The sequence below is a fragment of the Amphiura filiformis genome, chromosome 7 (genome assembly GCF_039555335.1).
Source record: "Amphiura filiformis chromosome 7, Afil_fr2py, whole genome shotgun sequence".
Classification (NCBI taxonomy): Eukaryota; Metazoa; Echinodermata; class Ophiuroidea; order Amphilepidida; family Amphiuridae; genus Amphiura; species Amphiura filiformis.
Window position 1 is genome coordinate 39,266,345 of NC_092634.1, and position 6,344 is coordinate 39,272,688.

A 6,344-nucleotide genomic window follows, 5' to 3' on the forward strand; every position below is an offset into this window, starting at 1 on the left:
ACATGAAGAGGATGTCATATTAGGTACATGCGTGTACCTCATGAATAATATGAAACAAATATTGATTTGAATAAAACTAGAACATCCAGAAAAACGAGGGTGCAGGGGATAAGGAATTTACATGATTGATGCGTACTCGTTATTGATTTGTTCAGAGTGATATTGATCTAAAATGTGATTTGTCATTCTTTTTTAAAGGAAGAGAGGAATGCGAGTTTTTATTTCGTCTTTCAGTGAATTCCAAATTGTAGGTCCCTGGTTTTGATTGTATTTTTTGCAAGTTGGGTATTTGTTGTCGCGATGTAAAGGTCAAGGGCCTGTCTGGTCGCGTAATTATGGACATCAGAATTGGTTATAAACTGATTATTTGGTAAGTCGTGTGGGAGGAGGTCATGGTGGTAACGATACATATGAGTTGCAAGCTGAAAAGTGTAGATATCACGGATTTTTAATTTTTTTAAGGAAATGAAAAGAGGAGTTGTATGATCCAGCCAAAGTGAATAAGTACAAGTTCTGATGATTTTTTTTTGCATGATGAAGAGGGATCTAGATTACTATTATTTTTGTCACCCCATACCAGTGTACAATAGGATAAGTATGGTAGGACCAAAGTGTTATACAATGTTTGGAGGAATCCTGGTTTAAGAAGGGTCTGACTTTTCTAATTATACCATTATACTTTGAGACTATTTTAGAAATATGGGAGGTATGGGTCAATTAAGATTCCTAGAAATTTAGTTACTTCAACTTTTTCAATGTGTTTATTGTCAATATCAATGTTAAAATTTTGGTCAGGTTTATTGCTATATTTATTTTTAAAGATCATGAAGTTAGTTTTATCTATATTTAATGAAAGTTTATTTAGTTTAAACCAGTTCGAAATTTTCTTAAGCTCTATATTAATTATTTTTTCTAATTGTTCAGGGTCTTTGTGGGAAAAAAAGAATATTAGTGTCGTCAGCAAAAATAATAAAATGGGATGAAGGTGATGAGAGTGGGAGGTCGTTAATATATAAAAGGAATAAAAGTGGTCCAAGGATTGATCCCTGGGGGACACCGCAAATTATATCACCTTCAGCAGATTTTTGATGGTTATAAACTACATATTGTTTTCTTTCTGAAAGATAGTTTTTTATCCAGAGATTGGCAAGACCTCTGATACCGTAACTATTTAGTTTGTGGAGAAGGATATCATGGTTGAGGGTATCAAAGGCCTTGCTTAGGTCTAGGAATATTCCAAGACTATGGAGTTTTTCATCTAGTACACTGGTAATTTTGCAATAAAGATCATTGATTGCCATATACGTGGACCTGTTTGGTCTGAAACCATATTGGTGGGAGCTCAAAATATTATTTTTATCAATGAAGTCAAAAAGCCGGGTGTAAATTATTTTTTCAAGTATTTTCGAGACAGCGGGTAATATTGAAATTGGCCTATAGTTACTACAAATCTGATTATCACCCGATTTAAAAATTGGAATTACTTTGGCAATTTTAAGTAGGGATGGGACAATGCCCGTTATTAGGGATCCATTAAATATATGTGTGATAACGGGGGCTATTTCATTGATTATTATTTTGAGTAATTTAGTACTTATATTATCAAAGCCACTGCTGTTGCTATCCTTAAGTTTTTTTTTTTTTTTAATTATTTCCTCGGGAGATGTTGGGTTTAAGAAAATACTGTTATGTTGATTTATTGAATTTAGTGGAGAAATGTAGTCATCGTCGGGAGTAGTTATTTTATGAGCTAATTTGGAGCCTATGTTGGTAAAAAAGGTATTGAAGTTATCGGCTATTTCAGTTGAATCGGTAATTTTGTTGCCATCTTTATCTTTAAAGAAATCAGGTAATTTGGAACGCTTGTTTCTACCTAAAAGATTATTTAATGTTTTCCAAGTTTCCTTCATGTTAAATTTATTTGATTCAATTTGGGCGGTAATGTGGGATTTTTTGGCTGTACGAAGTAAGTTATTTAGTATATTTCTATATTTAGTATATTTTAGTTTATTTTCATCTGTAGGTTTAGTGATGTACTTTTTATATAATTTATCTTTGGTTCTAATTGATTTAACAAGGCCTATGGTGATCCAGGGCTTACGTGGTGATTTACGTTTAGACATTTTAGTTGTTTTTATTGGGCAGTGGATATCTAATAAGCTAGTGGTTTTATTAATGAATTTCGTGTAAGAGTTTTCGGGATTATCATTGTGGAGTACAAAATCCCAATTCACGAGTGATAAGGAGTTTTTAAAGCCTTTAATATTATTAGGTCTTAATTGCCTGGTTTGTTTTGTGGTGGGTTGAGAACTAGTATCAAAACGAGGGCCTTTAACAGAAACAAAATTTGGGAAATGGTCGGAGAGGTCAGTAACCAAGTTACCAGAGGTTATTTGGTTATCGCCATCATTTGTGAAAATGTTATCGATTAGCGATATTGTGGTACCGTTCTTGGTTGTTTTCACTCGGGTGGGTCGATCAATGCAGGGGAAAAAAAGAATAGGCGTACATAAGATTAACGAATGTGTTGACCTGATGGCTTTGGTCAAATTTTAAGAGATCAATATTAAAATCGCCTAGTATAAAACTTTTTTTCCTTTCATTTGAAATAGTGTTCAGGGTTGATTCTAGGTCAGAAATGAATTGATGGTAGTCGACATAGTCTGGTTTATAAATAATGCCAACGATTATATTTTTGTCAGGAATTTCGAGGAAAACAGAATCGCAGTCAGGGACTTTTATTTTAAGGTCAGGTCTTTGAATGAAATTATGTTTAGAATGGATGAATAAGGACGCACCTCCGCCGGATCTTTCGGAGCGTAAACAGTCTATTCTGTCATAGTTGTCAAGATCAATTAAATTGGACTCGTCAGTTGAATTGAACCAGGTTTCTGTAAAACCTATAATATCAAAATCATGATTCAGAATAGAAATATAGTCCACAATAGTATTTGCTTTTTTGTTTATGCTTCTGGTGTTGTGATGGAATAGTGAAAAATTATTTTGGCGGAGGGCACCTTCATTAATGATTGAGCTAGTATCATAGTATTTACAGTCGCATTGTAGGTTATGGTCAATATTACAGGAGTTATCTGAAGTTTGGGATTGGGGATTGAGTACGCTGTTGAATTGGGATGGAATAAATTGGTGTTCCGACATAAAATTAGACAAATCGGACATGGTGCAGACGGGACAGAAAGTGCGGGCCGAAAATTAAATTAAATTAGATTAAAAACCTGTGAGGTGGCAAAACGGGATTTGGTGGGTTGGAAAAGGAAGTTGATGTTGAGGGAACATAGGAAGAAGATATGTGACAGTAACACTATAATACCATGAAGATATAATAAATTCATGGTAAAGTAATCAAAACATATAGTTTATGACAACCAGGTAATTATGGTAAACAGTATTTCAAGTCCCGTTTAAAAGAGACATTGTAGTAGGTATAAATGACAGTCCAGCTGTGAATAAAGGAGTGTGTTTGTATGTAACTTCGAGTAGCACCGAATCGGTGAACAGTGAAGTGTGGATCAGAGAGTAACAATACATACATGTCAAATACCTAAACTACAATGTCCTTTAAATAAAATGCATCAGTGTGACGGAACACCTGAAATGAATTAACACTGAAAAAGTTGGTGATTGAAAAGATGCAATACATATTGAATGATGACAGTTGAATAATACAAATCAGATGACCGGGACTAAAACCAATTATGTCATTCATGGAGTATGAGCTCTTACGAATACTAGTTGAATGAAAGTATAAAGGTTTGAATGACGACAAATGAACAATACAAATCAGATGACCGGGAATAAAACCAATTATGTCATTCATGGAGTATGAGCTCTTACGAATACTAGTTGAATGAGGATACAACGGTTTGAATGATACAATTCAGATGACTGGGACTAAACCGATTATGTCATTTAAGGAGACTGGCCACTAACGAGTACTACTATGAATAATGGAAACAATTACTTAATCATCATGTTGAAAGATGATGGTACGATGAGGTCAAGCTGTGTATAGTAGTACAGGCCTATACATTAGATGTACAATTATGAGAACACATAAGCATATTGGTATAAAAAACGATATAGATCATGATATCGTGAGCAGACCCGAACTTGTCAATATAGCATGATAAAGCTGGATGGGTACTATATGCTATCAAAGTTCAAGAGACACTGGTTTGCAACAATAATAGTAATGAAGACAATGCAATATTTGTAAAATGGAGAGCAAATCCCATAGATGATACAGATCCTCTCAATCCCACATTAAGTGATAGCAAAAAACATTACTTATAGTAATGTAAAGAATGCAATGGGATAAATATGTAGGACGAATTGACCCCCTGTGCACAGCTTTAGGACTTGAACGCATCAAGGAATGAAAAAAATAAGGAATTGCACCTACAGGTAGAAGCTGGACAGGTCAGCATGTGCACAAAGGATCAATTACCATTTCCACATTATCACAACGCTTCGGTGATAAGTGCTTTTATTATTCAATCAGATAGCAAAAACTGTTAACAAATTTAAACATGTTATGTGGCTTACATTAAGGTATACATTGATTAAATACCGTGAATAGAATATTTATAACCTTAATATGGAGTTATATATGAATGTTTAAAAAAAAAGACATACTATCATAAGAGATGGTACTTTAATATTATATCATCAATGGATGGCATGGTTTGTGAAAAAAGTTGGAGAGTTGACCCCTGTACACCGCATTCAGCAAAGAAAAGATAAATAAACATGTCAGCAAGAGAACCAAGGGAATGCACGTGCTGACTGACTGAGAAAACACGATGTGTGTACAGATGATCATTATCCCCACATTGATCTATTCAGAACTTTTTCTTCACGCAAAGAGTCATTGAAGAATGGAATAACCTGCCTCAGCAAGTTATTAACGCACTGACAGTTACCTCATTCAAACATGAACTCCAGAACTATTGGCAAAGATATGGGGATATAAAGGCGAGTGCCTAAACACTACCCATCAATTCCGTAAGTCCGTAAATAGCGTGATTCACGTAACATGAATAGGGATTAAAAAGAGCCCTGTCACGTAGAACCATGTGCTTCTATTGTCCAATTTGCCATCAAGATTTCATATGGAAACAGTTCAGACCCAGTACAGGATCATGTCAGAAATTAATATTTTGTTCTGGGTCTGATTATTCGGACTAATGGCCTCGGTGCCTTTGCAAAGGATTTGGTGATGGCCTGCCCTTGAAATGGGTGCCCTTCAAAATTCCTAATTCGAGCCCTGTCAAGATGTACCTGTTGTAACTGTCTGACTGTTTCTGACATTGATCTGTTTCATGCGTGCAAATGAGATGAATGACCACAGCTTACTGTCACGGTACATGGTAATAACACGTCACTGACTGCGGAAAATGATACTTTTTCCACACAAAATCCAACCGTGCAACACACAATTTCCAATAGCTAACAACAGCTCGTCACCAATTAAGTTCACGGAGAAGGCTCACTGCACCTTACCAGTGTGGGTTTAAGGTGGTGTTGGAGGCATTTTCTAGAAATTAAGAAATGCTTTGAGTATGTTTTAAACAGATTAAAGTAGGGTAAAGTACACTGATCAATATACCTTTTGTCTGGAGCAAATCAAACATAGAGTTTCCATAATAGGCCTACATCAAAATTTATGTTTTTTGTAATTGACTAGTCTAAATCAATATATTTAAAAATAAGTTGAAATGATTGGAAACTGGAAAGGCTCCCAGGAAAGACTCATTATCATTAATATGCAATTTTTGTCAATATTTTGCTAAAAATCAATTCATAAATGTTCAGGGTATTTTTATTTTGTACACTCAAAGTGTTTCTATAAATATGTTCTAATGTAGCTGGCAACTAGCTGCCCTTTGCATAAAAATAAGTGAGCAATTTGCATTAAATGTTAATTAATTATGCAAATATGTAAATTAGGGGCGGCTTCACTATATAATAAATTAGAACACATTAGAAACATTTTGACCAAGTTTCAAGGCAAGGGTATGCAAAATAAAAGTACCCTGAACATTTATGCATGGATTTTTAGCAAAATATTGGCAACAATTATTTGTTAATGAGCTTTTCCAGTCATTTTAGCTCATTAACTTTATATTGATAAAAACAATAATAAAAAGAAAATATAAATTGATATATTAATTTTGAAAACCTGTCCGATTTGCTTCAAACAAAAGGCAATAATTTAATAGGCCTATGTATGTTGTATTATAGTAGGCCTACTCAATTAATCTGTAGAGCACTTCCATAATGCCTCTAATACCACCTTAAAATGATGAAAAGGCATTGGAAAA

The 6,344-nt window shown here is 34.3% G+C and overlaps 1 long non-coding RNA gene across 1 annotated transcript in view; it reads right to left on the reverse strand.

Annotated features, from left to right (window-relative positions):
• LOC140156367 (uncharacterized) overlaps positions 1 to 5,452 on the reverse strand; it is a 31,398-nt gene extending 25,946 nt beyond the window's left edge. Inside the window, exon 1 of the long non-coding RNA XR_011859538.1 lies at positions 5,302 to 5,452. This is a non-coding gene — a long non-coding RNA (uncharacterized lncRNA). The remainder of the gene's footprint in view (positions 1 to 5,301) is intronic.
• Between the last annotated feature and the right edge of the window lie 892 nt (positions 5,453 to 6,344).